Source organism: Drosophila miranda, assembly GCF_003369915.1.
Source record: "Drosophila miranda strain MSH22 chromosome Y unlocalized genomic scaffold, D.miranda_PacBio2.1 Contig_Y9_pilon, whole genome shotgun sequence".
In the NCBI taxonomy this organism is placed as follows: domain Eukaryota; kingdom Metazoa; phylum Arthropoda; class Insecta; order Diptera; family Drosophilidae; genus Drosophila; species Drosophila miranda.
The window spans coordinates 141,678-157,569 of NW_022881654.1; the positions used below are offsets into that span (position 1 = coordinate 141,678).

The 15,892-nt window shown below is 47.0% G+C and overlaps 1 long non-coding RNA gene across 1 annotated transcript; it reads right to left on the reverse strand.

Annotated features, from left to right (window-relative positions):
- Positions 1-717: 717 nt before the first annotated feature.
- LOC117195221 lies at positions 718-15,601 on the reverse strand. Its single transcript, XR_004474989.1, has 3 exons — positions 15,513-15,601; positions 7,963-8,304; positions 718-732 (listed from the first exon to the last, which is right to left on the reverse strand). It is a non-coding gene; the product is annotated as an uncharacterized LOC117195221 (long non-coding RNA).
- Between the last annotated feature and the right edge of the window lie 291 nt (positions 15,602-15,892).

Genomic DNA, 15,892 nt, shown 5'->3' on the forward strand with positions numbered 1-15,892 from the left:
TTTATATTTCCTTTTCTTCCTCGGCTTTATCCAACTGTTTTCTCTCCTCTCTTTTCCCACAGGCCATCAAGGCCCAGGCGGAACTGAACGGCGCCATTGTCCGCACCAATCTGCTGACCCGCTACGAGCAAGTTCTCACTGGCCGAGATGGACACGCTCAGACCTTATCGTCCCAGTTGAACAAAGGCAGTCGGTTCGCTTGAGGAAGACCATAAGCTAGTCACCGGTTCAATCGTAATTTTCTTCATGCTTTTCTTGAGTTTCACGCCCTCGTGGCTTTTCCCACACTTGGGACCCCACTAAGCAGAAAAGCGAAAGGAGAGAAAATCTTCACTGATCGGATCGGATGGGCTGTTATATACTCACAACACATACTCATTGGCCGCATTTGCGAATCGCTGGGCTGTGAACAAGCTTGAATTGAAAGAGTGTCGGCACTTCGGTGTGCCAAAGATACATATCTTTACCCCTTGAATCAGCTCGTGTTGATTTTTCTGCCGTGCATTGCACTTTTGAGCTCAGGTCCTAAACGAGAGTCACACACCACACACATGCACATGATTATCATTATCATCATCATTATGATAAAGACTGTGAGCGAACGAATGCTGATGAAGCCTCATTGTCAATGTCGAAAGTTATGGGATTGGTTAAGGAAACCAAAGGTGGGATATGAAAAGTATTGCGTTCTGCTCTGGCATAGGATCCCAGCTTTAATGTGTAACGTGTCACCTACGCACGTCTGTGTATATAAATCCTGCCAGGCTAGCTGTTATTCAGCGAAGGGAAGCACACGCTTTGGGTTTCCGGCCTCTGCTCGTCGGCTATTGGAGTGATGTTCTTGCCCCCCTTCCTGCTGGTGGCCTATACGCATTATACCGCGAATGAAGTAGCGTGTCACGACGAACCGGGAGACACTGTTTATCCCTGAATAGAATTGTGGATGTGTGCTGGAAAGGTATCTCAACTCCGCCTCTGGTGTTGTCGAGGTCGTGTCGCCCACCCTACCATGGCCATTCCAAACCGTTCGATTTAATGACGGAATGGCCCCTTTGTCCGGGGCGTCCTACATGGGGAATTTGCCAGCGAAAGCAAAGCGCTAGATTAATACATTATAAAGTTTATTCACTTACTGGCTAAAACAATAACATTACCCGCAAATACCATAATATAATCACCCACATTAAAATTCCTACAAATACTTGGCTATGTGTCATACAAACGATACACTAAACAAGTCCGAAATGGACAAACTAACTTGCTTGCTGACTCCGTAATGTTACGAAACCAATTCGAGTGGGCACTTCTCCCTCTCACTCACCGACCGGCCCTAGTTCCCTTGTTTCAAGTTGTAATTTATCAATAACAGAATTTAAGTCCACTCATACCTTTTCTCCAGTTTATGGCTCCATCGGCGAAAGCGCTTTCCTCGATGAATACCTAAGGCTGCTGTGGCGGAAGAACACTTAAATGGGCACAAGGTTGGGGGAAATCATATTTGCAGATCGGCGAGAGTCACGAGAAGCCACTACCGGAATCAAATCTAATTCTCTCCTAATTAACTCCGCACAGAACTCATAATTAGTTACAAACACGAATATAATTTCTCCGTCAATCCGTTGCTTCCTCTTTTTTTTCTTTTCTCTTTCTCCCGACAGTTATCTATGTTTCCTTTCCACCTCCTGGGCGAAAGGGAACAGCACAAATTCTTTCCCCTGCTTCTGCAGGTGAAAGGTACGCGAAAGCAAAGAGAAGGCCAAACGGCCAATCTCCGACGGTGCTAGATTAACACTTTCTCTCCGCCGATCTGCTCGCGACCAAGGGACGGGCCCTCCTTATCTGCCGCGTCGCGCTCGACTACTAAAGTGCCGACGCCAACGCCTCGGGAAGCTAGCCGCTTGGGGGGACCGAGCGTTCCTCAAATTTCTTCTCCCTCTGCTTCCACGCTCGCTTCTCCGATGGCTGAGCGCTTTCCAGACAGTCCCAAAGGTTTAAACGCCACTTTGTTAGGCTTGCGGCTGCTGTTGTTTGCTGGCTGGCTTCCTTGGACGAACGAATCCGCACTGATTAACTCGAAATACTTAGCGCCAAGACTACAAATGGGACAACTCTTTATTCTCCTTTAGCCCTTCTCTTCCCGCAGCACTCACCCCAACCGGACTCAGCGCTATACGGCTTCTGACGACTGAATAGCCCACTCGCCTTCAACCAAGAATCTCGCAGTCGAATCTTGGATTTAGATATTTAGATTCCCTAGAGTTTTTCTCTTCACTAAATTCTTGGTTTTTCCTTTCCGTCGGACCGATACGCAACCGACTCAATTGACTTTCACGAGGGAATAGCCGATAGTGACGCCAACGTTCTGGCGGCAAATCCTCTAACAGGTCCCAGGATGCATTTTCAACAGAGATAGCCTGACGTTTTGACCTGTTACCGTCTTTTTGGTTTTCCCTTGACCTGTCGTTCGCCTGCCACTCTGAGCACTAGATGGCGCCACAAAAAAACTCAGCATTTCCTGCTACAAGCGCTACAAAAGCACCCCCGAAAGATCAGGCTTGGGGGTCACACTCCCAAGAATGATAACAGGACAGCTTGAATCAGTTGGTTTACTGACGAAGATCTTTCGCGTGAGACCGTCCTACGTAACGATCCTGCAAATCCTCTAACTCATAGTAGGCCTGCCCTATCTTCTTTTTGACCCTGGCCTTCAGAAAGGCCGGACCCAACTTCGCGCTGTACCCTGACTGAAAATTGCTCTGCCTGAAATTTCTTCGGAACACCTCCTGGCCGACATTGTAGGATATGTCTCTCGACCGTAAGTTATACTGCCGTTCATTCTTATCGTTCTGTTTTTTCATGACTTCTAGAGCCTTGCTTCGAACCAAGTCTAATGAATCCTCCCGCGAGAAAACTGCTGACCTGTCGTCCATCACCCGCAATGCTCTCAGAAGCTTGTATGTTGCCCCGGACGTGATGAAATGCTGTCCGAACACCATATAATAAGGAGTTGCATTCAGACTTGCATGCACCGCCGAACGCAATGCGCAGCAAATGCTGCTGAGGTGCTCGTCCCAGTCGGATTGTTGCAATCACCGAGCGATTTACACGTTCGGAAGCATTAGCTTGGGGTGCGTACAGGGCCGTGAGAATGTGCGAAACTTTATATTCCCGGAGTAGCTTTTGGAATGCCTCAGACTTAAATTGTGTGCCATTGTCGGATACTATTGTCTCCGGAACCCCGAAAGCATGAAAAAGATCTTGCTGCATGTATTTGACTACCACGTCCGCGGTCAACTTCTTCACTGCCTTAAGAAACACATATTTAGAATAGTGATCGAGGACGATAAAGATGCCTATATGTCCACTTCTTGAACGGGGATATGGCCCCAGGAAATCTACATATAATTTCTGGAAGAAACGTTGTGACTCGGGCGCAATTCCAATCTTCGGTCTCTGGATTGTATTGGGGCCTTGGTAGTCTTGCAGACATCACAAGCCTGGATATACTTCTTCACATCGGCAACCAAACCAGGCCAGTAATAATACCGCCGTATCCTTTCTAGGGTTTTGTGAATGCCTCCATGGGAAGCCAGTGGATTGTCGTGCGCGTTACGCAAAACGTCAACCACTAACTCTTGAGGAATCCAGAGTTTCCAAATCATGTAGCACCTCTCCTGTTGCGTGATCTGACCTACGATACAACAAGTTATCTACAATTTTGAGATCTGGCAACTTATCAATATTGCCCCTAACCCTTTCTCCGATCTCCACGTAATCTTCTGCCTTGAATTCTGGCGATTCCAAATCCACCAACAACCCATTGCTCGCGTCTAGAGTCGCCATTCCTCCTCATTTACGCGAGAAAGAGCATCCGGAACCACATTAAGCCTGCCGCTACGATGCTCGATTTTAAACGAGAAACTCTGCAGCTTTAATGCCCATCGGGCTAGACGTGAGTGTAAGTCAGTTTGTGACATGAGCCACTTTAAAAAGGCGTGATCAGTGATTACAGTAAATTCATGCCCCTCGATGTAAGCTCTGAACCTATTTATGCAAACTATTGCGGCCAGACATTCTTGTTCGGTGACCGAATAATTCTTTTGGGCTTTGTTGAGTTTTTTCGATACAAACGCAATCGGATATTCGTCCCCCTCCGGCGTCTTCTGCACCAGCACTCCCCCAACGCCTGTCTTGCTAGCGTCACAGTGAACATAGAATGGTTTGCTAAAATCAGGACTACGCAAAACTGGTGCTGAGCAAAGCATCTCCTTCAACTTTTCAAAAGCCTCCTGACCCTCTGGAGTCATTGAAAATTTCTGTCTGGGTTTGAGCAAGTTCGTGAGAGGCGCGGCTACCGATGCGAAGTTGCTTATAAACTTCCTGTACCAGCCTACCATACCTAGGAAGCGACGCAGAGACTTTAGGGATTTTGGCAAAGGAAAATCGGACATAGCCGAAATCTTATCCGGATCTGTACGAATCACCCCTTCGCCTACTATATGCCCCAAATACCGCTCTGACTTCATGCAAAACTTGCTTTTCTCCACATTCAGCGTTAACCCTGCCGCTTTTATGTAACTTGCCACTTCACTCAACACCCTCCGATGTGACTCAAAACTGTCCGACACAATCAAAAGGTCGTCCAGGTACACAAAAACTTCATTTCTTAAACTGGCCGGAATTACCTTGTCCATCAGCCTTGTCACGGTCTGCGAAGCATTAGTGAGACCAAAAGGCATTACCTTATACTGGTAGAGAGGTTTCCCCGGAACCGTGAACGCTGTTTTATCGCGTGAGCTCGGCTCTAAGGGAATTTGCCAATAGGCATCCTTAAGATCCAGGCTCGAAATAAACAACGCCTTAGGAAGACGTCCTAGAATCCCATCAATTTGTGGTAACGGATACGCGTCTTTTTTGGTCACCGCGTTAACTTTCCTACTATCTAAACATAGCCTCACCTTTCCTGGCTTCTGCACCAATACTACTGGTGATGACCACGCACTATCGGATTCCTCTATCACCCCTAAGCTGAGCATCCGATCTATCTCCGCATATAACAATTTCTCTACCGCAGGAGATACAGGGAAGTGTCTCTGCTTCACGGCTTTTGCAACACCTACATCAATTGAATGCGAAAGCAGAGCCGTCTTTCCTAGACCGGAAACGGAAAACGAAGGAAATAAATTGATGGTCGCTTGCAACTGGTCCATTTCCGCTCGGCTGAGGTTCTGCGGTTCATGAACTATCTCTGCCAGCGACATGCTGGGTGGTAATAAATCGAAACTTGACCAAAAATCGATCCCTAAATACAAGTCCTGGCTGAGCGTTGGAATAATGTGCAGCTCAAGGTTCTTCACTGCACCCTTATACTGCACCGGTGTCCGCAGTCGTCCCACTACCTCTTGCCTCCGTCCATCCGCAGTGGAAGCATTTACAACTCCTCTCTTAAAAGGAATTCGGCTTTGGATTACGCGTTCTGCTAACTTTCCGCCAATAACACTCATAGCTGCTCCGGTGTCCAATAGACCAAGGACCGTTTGATCCAACAGGCGAACTTCCGCATATGGACGCTTGTCCTTCTGCTTGTAACGAATGCAATTAATCGCTTTCGCCGCCTGCCGGAACGCTCTCATCCTTCTTGCACTCCTTGTGAGGGACTTATTACTGGGTTGGTCGTTGGTGAAAAGCGAATGGGATCTGGCATGGACTAGTTGTGGCCAGACTAAAGCTTGGTGTATGTCGGATTCTGATTTCTCAGACGGAAGCTGGGCGGTAGTTTTAAGTATCCCTACTGGGATTTCGCCTCTGCACTCGACTGCTTGCGCTGAACACTGACTGGCTGGCGAGGCTTGGTGTTCACTTTGCCGTTTTTTTGGCATTTGCTACACGACGGCTTATATTTATTAGGTGCTCCGCACCCAAAGCAAAACATTTTCCTTTTGCTATCGCAATCGTGGTAGCGATGCCCCTCCTTTCGGCAGTTCCAGCAAATCAGTGCCATGGCTGCCACCTCGTCGTCTTCTTCTACATCCGAGAATTCGGAGGCCTCCTCTAATTGGGCTTCCTCTACCAATTCCGCAACCTGTTTCCGGAAAGGAATCAATTTCTGGTACCCATGACTCCGCCCAATGTCGTCGAGAAAACCCTCCCTTCTACGACAGACTTCTCTCAAACGTTCTACGGAGTCGATTTGCGCATTCAGGAGCTCATGTCTAATTTCAGGTCGCAAATTGCGCCGTAAAGTTTCCACAATCGCTTTCTCTGACATGGGAGTTTCAAATCATCCATCAGCTGTACCAGGGCGTCGTGGAAGGAATCGAAATTTTCTTTTTCTTTTTGCTTCCTGTCCCTTATCGCTTCTCTGATATCCACATCGGTTCGAGAATCCCTAAACTGCTTTCTTAGGGCTTGGCATAACCGGTCCCATCTCATCGATCCGGAAGTCTTGTGGTAACGCCAATAAAAATCTCTGGCCTTTCCGTCAAAAAGCAGACTGGCGTTACTGCACAGAACTGGAAAATTTCCCTCGAGAGTCTGATGCGTCAAAGCCTCTACCCTATAGAGAAAATTATCAATGCTCAATCCTTCTTGGGTCCCATTGAAACGTAATTTCCAACTATTGAGGATATGGGCGACTTTGTCCGGTCGCTGACTCAGATCTGAGACTGCACTGCTTGGACGGTCGTAGCTCGGAAACTGTGCTGAATACTGACTATTCAGTCCCTGTCGGAATGTTTCCTCCACTTCTCTGTCCCTATTTTGTTGGACGGGTTATCCGCTTCCCCACGTCTATTGCCTTGAGGAATGCTATTGCCAGTCTCTTGGAAATGTGCTGCTATGCTGGACTGAATGATTTGAGCCATTTTGTCCGTGTGCTGGGCTACCACCTCGTTTTGCATCGTGCTGATGGCCTGTGTAACCATGCTACTAACTCTTTCAGCGGTTATGGCTGCTCGTTTTGCTTGGCCTGGGACCTGGTATTATGAGGAGTACTTCTATCGACGCATAGCGTCTTGCATGTGGGACAGGTAGTATGGGTCTTGACATGTGACTCAATACAAGTTTTGTGAAACTCGTGGCTGCACTTTGTTTCAATGTAGGAGCCGAAGCCAAAGTTTTCCCACACAACTGGCATTTTGGCGCCGGAGCCGGTTCAGGCTCGTTATCGGGGTTCTCCATTGTACAAAAAAATAAATCAAACTTAATTCCTAACTGTCCTGACAAAAATATATCCCACAAAAACTACACGACAAAACCTAAACACTTACTTATCAAACGCAGACAAAACCAAAGTTAAAAATGTATTAATAGTAAAACTAAATTAAGTATTCTAGTTAAAAGTCAGATAACTTATGCTAGCAAACCTAAGATGACCTAAAAATTCAAAAATAATAAGTAATTGTACGTGAACTCAAATTGCAAAGAGAACTGATTCCTCGTGTTATAATTCATAGCTTCCTACGTTGCCAACTTAGGGTCAGTGGCCCAGCAACCGCCACAGCTGTTCTCAAGTCTCGCTTCCCTTGTACAGCGAGAGAGCTAGCAAATCAACAGCCCTACCAAATAACACACATGGAATGTAAACCACAAGAATAGAACGCAAAGAATATGATACGATAAAATAAAGTCATAAAAATTTTTGCCTTACGCATAGCTAATCCCCATGCGAAACGGACCCTATGCTAATTGAGACCCCAATTCCTAAGCACAAAAGAAAATGAAAAGAATGTGTACGCGCGCAGACGCCTTGCACTTGTCGCTGTCTAATCAAAACCAACAACAACTGCATGCGCGAGCCTTGGCCAGCTGCTGCTTTGATTCGCGCCGCTGTCGTCCAAAAATCTCGGCTCGGCACTCTATACTTGAAATGAGCATGCTGCTTCTGAATAGGTGTGGCCCCACGTTGGGCGCCAATTTTTAGTTATAATACTATATCTATGATTCATAAATGTAACGTGTCACCTACGCACGTCTGTGTATATAAATCCTGCCAGGCTAGCTGTTATTCAGCGAAGGGAAGCACACGCTTTGGGTTTCCGGCCTCTGCTCGTCGGCTATTGGAGTGATGTTCTTGCCCCCCTCCTGCTGGTGGCCTATACGCATTATACCGCGAATGAAGTAGCGTGTCACGACGAAAATGCTTAACCGGGAGACACTGTTTATCCCTGAATAGAATGGTGGATGTGTGCTGGAAAGGTATCTCACCTCCGCCTCTGGGGTTGTCGAGGTCGTGTCGCGCACCCTACCATGGCCATTCCAAACCGTTCGATTTAATGACGGAATGGCCCCTTTGTCCGGGGCGTCCTACATGGGGAATTTGCCAGCGAAAGCAAAGCGCTAGATTAATACATTATAAAGTTTATTCACTTACTGGCTAAAACAATAACATTACCCGCAAATACCATAATATAATCACCCACATTAAAAGTGGACGGTTTTCTAAGGGTTAAACTACAAAGAGAGTGAGAGCGCTCTAACTGCGATTGCCCACTCGGAGAACGGCGTCGTTTCATGCTAGGGCGGCGTAACCTCGTTTCCGATCACCATGAAGAGTCTTCGTTTGCGTTTCGACGAAATCACAACGACAATTAGCAGTTGCAGCCGGCCGCGCTTAAACCCGTATTACCCATTACATTGTACTCTATACGCGATTAAGATTAAAGTCTAAGTTGATTGAAGTCCAAATGAATAAATCTCGAATTGTCTATATCGTGTAGTACATTATTAAACGCAAAGATTCCCCAGAGCATTTCTGCTCAACATTGAAATCTCGTATCGAGGATTTCACAACATTTTTGGTGGCCCATGGGGGGAACCGCGTTTAATTCGTACTATACGCATATGATTCTACCTCGTTCCGCGTTCAGTTAAATGTACATACAAATAAAATCATATTTTACCGGCTGCAACTGTAAACGGCAAACACAACGCAAACCAACGGTTTATCCAACAGCCGCTATCTCTCGCACGAAGCAGGGACAAAGAAGACCAGACGATAGCTCTGCGCCTGGACAGTAGCACACAACAACAACACAAGCCGACGGTTAGACAGCAGCCTCTCTCTCGTGCAAAGCAGAGACCAAGAGACCAACGAGCGTTCTGTTGCTGCACATCATCTCTAGACACAAGGCCTCAACTCAACGCTCACAGTAGCACAGTTTCTGCTCTCCGCTCGGACAACACCAACAACAACGACTCGCAAGTTCTCTTAAGCTACGCTTTAAGCAAAGAGAAGCACTCCCGAGTACCAGAGTAAGTGTTTCGTTGTGGGTATTTTGTACAAGGTCAAAGAGAGTGCAACTAAGGGTGAGAAAGGTACATACACATATAACAGCAACATGTCAACAGCCGAGTCCCACGACCTCGAAGCCGATCCTCAGGTGGAGATCGACAATCTCAGTGTTATTCAGACAAATCTCATTGCGAGGGTTAATCAAACGGTGCGTAATTTCAGAAAGGATGGCGCAGATCGGAAAACAAAAGCTTATTTTCAAACGCGCTTACAAACTTTGCAACGGTTCTTAGGTGAATTTGAGCAAAATCATCAACGTTTGCTAATACTTCGATGTCCAAGTACGCATAGTTATGTGTCCAGCGAAGTGGCCTTTCGCTTTGATGAAGACTATACAACGGCATTCAGCATCATATCAGAGGCCTACGAAAATGTATGTCCAAGAGCACCACCGGTACAGCAGAATCCGGAGCCAGCAAATCCATCCGTATCATCAGTGCAATTGCCCAAGCTACCTGTACCGACATTTACAGGCAAGTTTGTGGATTGGCCGGCATTTCACGATGCATTTGTTCAACTCATCCATAACAACCAGAAACTGTCCGACGTCCAAAGGTTTCATTTCCTGAAGCAAGCTCTTCCCTCGGATCGCGACGAGGATATTCAGCAGATGGCGCTTGCGGGAAATAACTATGCAACAGCTTGGAGTCTCGTCCTCAAGCGATACGACAACAAACGGCTGCAGTTTATGTACCATATGAACGGTTTGTATGACTTGCCACAGTTGACAAAGGAGCAGTCTGCTGATATAAAACATATGCTTAATGTTGCGACGGTTTGTCTCAATGCTTTCAAGAATCTAGATGTTCAGCATTGGATGGCTCATCATCTCACTTCCAGACTGCCAAGCACGACACTGCAAGCTTGGGAGCTCCATCTCGGTAGCTCTGCCGAACTTGCCACATTTTCTCAGCTACAATCATTTCTCAACGACCGTCTCGTCAGCATCGATGTGTTCGAAAATCGAGGCCACTCCACGACGCGGACACCTGTGCCGCAGCCTGTCAATCAAAGGCACCCTAAGAAGTCAGTTGGCAACGTAACATACAAGGGCAACAGTTTCCACGCCAAGACTGCGGTTGCCGAACACACTCGCTGCCCTCACTGTAGCGACAGTCACAATCTTCCTTTTGTCCAAGGACTGCTTTGCAAGGAAAGCCATCGTCGATCATGCAAAGGCATGCCTCAACTGTCTGAGCCGTTCCCATGCACTTTCAAAATGTACCAGTAAAAGGAACTGCACGCAGTGTGGTCAAGGACACCATACACTGCTGCACTTCCCAACTCCTGCTCAGGTGGCAACACAGCCTCACGCAGCCTCCCATAGCGCTCGTTCCGGTAACTCCTGGCAGTATACAACGAGCGACTCATCTGGCAGGGCTACACCTACGCAACTCTACGCTAGGACCCCACTTCCTACTCAGAGCACTGCACAGCCTCTCCCAGTTGTTCCCAACACTAGTTCCGGTGGTCATCCACAGTCTGCAGCGACCGACTCGTCTGTGAGAACACACTCTGCGCAACTAGTCTCCGCTACGGCAACGCATCACGGACCCAGCACTGTCCTTCTGGCCACTGCCCTGGTCACAATCCACAACCCCCACACTGGTCAATCAGCGGTGGTACGTGCGTTAGTGGATTCAGGCTCGGAGGGAACCCTCATTACAAAGCACACAGTGCAGGCTCTCAACCTCAAGCGGCATCCAATTTCGGCAGAAATTGCTGGAGTTGGGACCACCTCCAAGAACAGGTGTACCTACACTACAGAATTGGCATTAAGTTCTTGTACTTCGCAGTTTTGTACTACCATTGATACTGCGTTTATACTTAAAACGCTTACATCGCAATTACCTTCAAAATCCATCAAATTGCAGCAATGTCCTCATTTGAACGGAATAGAACTCGCCGATCCCAGGTTCTACAAATCACAACGGATTGATCTTCTGCTGGGAGCGGACGTAATCCCACAGATCCTGCTTTCAGATATCCGCAGAGGAAAGGAGAACCAACCAATTGCACAGCACACCCAGCTGGGCTGGATAGTCTTTGGTCGAGCCACTTCCACACGCTCACACGCTGTCACCATTAGATGTCACCACAACAGGCTAGAGAATCTCGTCCAGAAATTCTTCGAAATGGAGCATCTCGGTTCTGCAAAACAGCTCACACCAGAAGAGCGATGGTGCGAGGAGCATTTTAAACGAACTCACATTCGTCAACGAAACGGCAAGTATTTGGTACGGTTACCACTTAAGCGTTTGTTTGACCCTTCGCAGGTGCTAGGCAAATCACGTCAAATCGCGATTAATCGATTCCAAATGCTTCAACGAAGATTCCAAAGGCAGCCGGAGCTGCAAGCCAAATATTCGGAAGTCATGAAGGAGTACTTTCAACTAGGCCAGGTGACCAAAGTAACAACCAAGGAGCAGCAGCATTGCATCATTAGCAAGGAGAATGGAATCGAGTCCACATGTTGCACCTTGCCTCATCACGCAGTATTTAAAGAGGAAAGTGTCACTACTAAGGTTAGAGTAGTATATGACGCCTCCTGTAAGACGTCAAACGGAAAATCGCTCAATGACGTCCTATGCACCGGACCAGCGCTCCAAAACGATCTAGCCGGCGTGGTCCTGAATTGGCGTTTCCATCGTTTTGTTTTTGCTGCCGACATTCAGAAGATGTATAGATGCATTGACATGAATGCAGAGGATTCGCAATATCAACGCATCTTTTGGCATGACGAACACAACCAAGTAGCTGAGTATTATCTCAACACAGTTACGTTTGGAACCGCTTCAGCTCCTTACACAGCCATTCGCGTCATACATCAACTGGCGCAGGATGAACGAGACCGATACCCACTCGCGGAAAGGGTCCTTCGACACGAAATATACGTGGACGACGTACAAAGCGGAGCTTCCACTCGCGAAGGAGCATTAGAAATTCAAAATCAATTGATCGGAGCCTTACGATCAGCAGGAATGGAGCTTCGAAAGTGGTCTGCGAATGACGCTTCTCTGCTACAAGAAATACCTCCAGACCATTTATCTCATAAGACATTATTAGAGTTTGAGTACCAAGATCCCGTTAAAACCTTAGGCCTCTATTGGCATCCACATCAAGACTATTTTGGGTTCAAGATAAATTTTGAAATCAGTCACGCACATACTAAACGTTCTTTACTTTCCACAGTCGCCCGACTGTACGACCCATTAGGCTTCATCACGCCCTGTGTCATGACCGCGAAGGCGATACTCAAGGACTCATGGATGGCCCGCATCAAACGCAACGATGGCAGCCTAGCACAACTGAACTGGGATGAACCGCTGCCAACCGAACTGCTTGATAGATGGCAGGGATTCATACAGAACTTGCCATATGTCGAGCAAATTCAAGTACCACGATGGCTGCGCTTCAACATCCACGAGCTTGCGTCATTACAGCTACATGTTTTCTGCGATGGATCATCACTGGCGTATGCAGCATGTGCATATATTCGTGTAGAGCTACCAAACGGAATGATTCAAACTCATTTGCTAGCTGCACGCAGTCGAGTCACACCCACGAAACCGATCACAATTCCACGAGTCGAACTTTCGGGTGCGCTGCTGGCAGTTAAACTGGCAAAATGGATCCGGGACCAACTTCGCACTGCAGGACCACCTATGGCAACCTTCTATTGGTCAGATGCTACTATCGTTTTGTTTTGGATAAATGGAGATCCCCACCGATGGCAAACCTTTGTGTCAAATCGCGTTGGACAGATTTTGGAGCATAGTACATCAACTCAGTGGAGACATGTACCTACTGCGGTAAACCCAGCGGACTGCGCAACTCGTGGCTTAACACCACAAGAGTTAGCAGTACATCCATTATGGTGGTCTGGACCATCATGGCTACAGCAGCCGGAAAGCCAATGGCCGGCAAACGGAGTTCCCAGTCAGGACATCGACAGGACTATAATCGAGGAGAAATCGTCAGTTTTGTTCCAAAATGCTGTGCAAGTCTCGGAGGCTCCAGAAGCCTTCATCCAAAACTCGTCCTCATACGACAGGTTAATATCAGTCATGGCATATGTTCTACGGTTTATACATAACATTCAAGCCAAAGGGGACAAGCTGTCTGGACCACTGAGTGTGCAGGAGCTCGACAACGCTTTAATTCATCTCGTTCGCAGCATTCAACAGGAGGTCTACGCGACAGAGATATTGAGGTTGAAGGGAAACAAGGCACTATCGGGCACACACAAGCTGTGTCAATTATCCCCATTTCTAGAGGACCAACAAATTCTACGAGTCAGAGGTCGACTGCGAAATGCAATGCACCTTCCGATAAGCCAGCGACAACCAATGATCATTCCCAATCATCATCATTTTACCGATCTCGTCGTGCGTAATGCCCACCGTCTCGCACTCCACGGCGGCACCGAATTAACGCTGGCCACTATTCGACACAAATTCTGGATAGTCAACGGAAAACAAACTGTCAAACGCATTCTTCGACAATGCGTCCGATGTTTTCGTCACCGACCGAAACCAGCAGCACAATTGATGGCCGATCTTCCCCTACATAGAGTCAATCCGCCAACTCGTGCATTCATCGCCACCGGAGTGGACTATACAGGCGCGTTCGAAATTCAAGCATCCAGATTCCGTGGACACACAAACTACAAGGCGTATATCGCAGTTTTCATCTGTTTGGCTACAAAGGCAATTCATCTTGAAGCGGTCACGGGCTTAACCACCGAACACTTTCTCATGGCCCTACAACGTTTCATCGCGCGTCGGGGCTACTGTCAACACATGTATAGCGACTGTGGCACGAACTTCATTGGTGCCGACCGGGCTCTTCAAACCTGGCAAATACATTTGAAACGAGAGCTACCCACAACTGTAATACCTGCTTTAGCGGCCCGAAACGTCCAATGGCATTTTAATCCACCGCATAGTCCTAATTTCGGAGGCCTTTGGGAGGCAAATGTAAAGTCTGTCAAAACACATCTCTATCGAGCCTTTTCAGGATGTAAAATGACCTACGAACAACTTGCTACCGTGCTAACACAAATTGAAGCCTGTTTAAATTCCAGGCCATTATGTCCACTAAGCGCGGAGCCGGAGGACCTAGCTGTCCTCACCCCGGCACATTTTCTTATTGGAGATTCATTATTAGCACCGCCGGATGTAACGACAAGGGATGTTCCACTCACAGTCCAATTTCTGGAAGGACAGAAAATGATCCGGCAATTTTGGAAACGTTGGAGTTCGGATTGGCTATCACATCTTCAAGCCCGTCCAAAGTGGCGACATGAAACCGACAATCTACAAGTCAGCGATCTAGTAATTGTCAAGGATGACCGACTGTCACCCAACGAGTGGAAACTGGGAAGGATAATAGAAGTTCACCCTGGAGCTGACAGTTTAGTCAGAGTCACAACTGTTAAAACAGCATCAGGCGTATACAAACGATCGGTCTCTAAACTATGTCGGCTACCGTTGCCACAGACCTCAGAATAATCCTACCACCGTTGCTAGCTCTATTCGACCATACATGTACCATAACGAACACTTTATTTATTCACAGAGCATTCACATGTGACATCCTTTGGTTTCTAATACTGGTCCCAGTATTGGGGGCGGCATGGACGGTTTTCTAAGGGTTAAACTACAAAGAGAGTGAGAGCGCTCTAACTGCGATTGCCCACTCGGAGAACGGCGTCGTTTCATGCTAGGGCGGCGTAACCTCGTTTCCGATCACCATGAAGAGTCTTCGTTTGCGTTTCGACGAAATCACAACGACAATTAGCAGTTGCAGCCGGCCGCGCTTAAACCCGTATTACATTGTACTCTATACGCGATTAAGATTAAAGTTTAAGTTGATTGAAGTCCAAATGAATAGATCTCGAATTGTCTATATCGTGTAGTACATTATTAAACGCAAAGATTCCCCAGAGCATTTCTGCTCAACATTGAAATCTCGTATCGAGGATTTCACAACAAAAAGAATAGCTAAATGAAATATATGTATAAAAGTCCTACAAATACTTGGCTATGCGCCATACAAATGATATACAAAACACGTCCGAAATGGACAAACTAACTTGCTTGCTGATTCCGTAATGTTACGAAAGCAATGCGAGTGGGCTCTTCTCCCTCTCACTCACCGACCGTTCCCTTGTTTCAAGTTGTAATTTATTAATAACAGAATTTAAGTCCACTCATACCTTTTCTCCAGTTTATGGCTCCATCGGCGAAAGCGCTTTCCTCGATGAATACCTAAAGCTGCTGTGGCGGAAGAACACTTAAATGGGCACAAGGTTGTGGGAAATCATATTTGCAGATCGGCGAGAGTCACGAGAAGCCACTACCGGAATCAAATCTAACTCTCTCCTAATTAACTCCGCACAGAAATCATAATTAATTACACATTTACAAACACGAATACAATTACTCCGTCAATCCGTTGCTTCCTCTTTTTATACCCGATACTCAAAATGAGTATTGGGGGATATTAGATTTGTGGTAAAAGTGGATGTGTGTAACGTCCAGAAGGAATCGTTTCCGACCCCATAAAGTATATATATTCTTGATCAGCATCAATAGC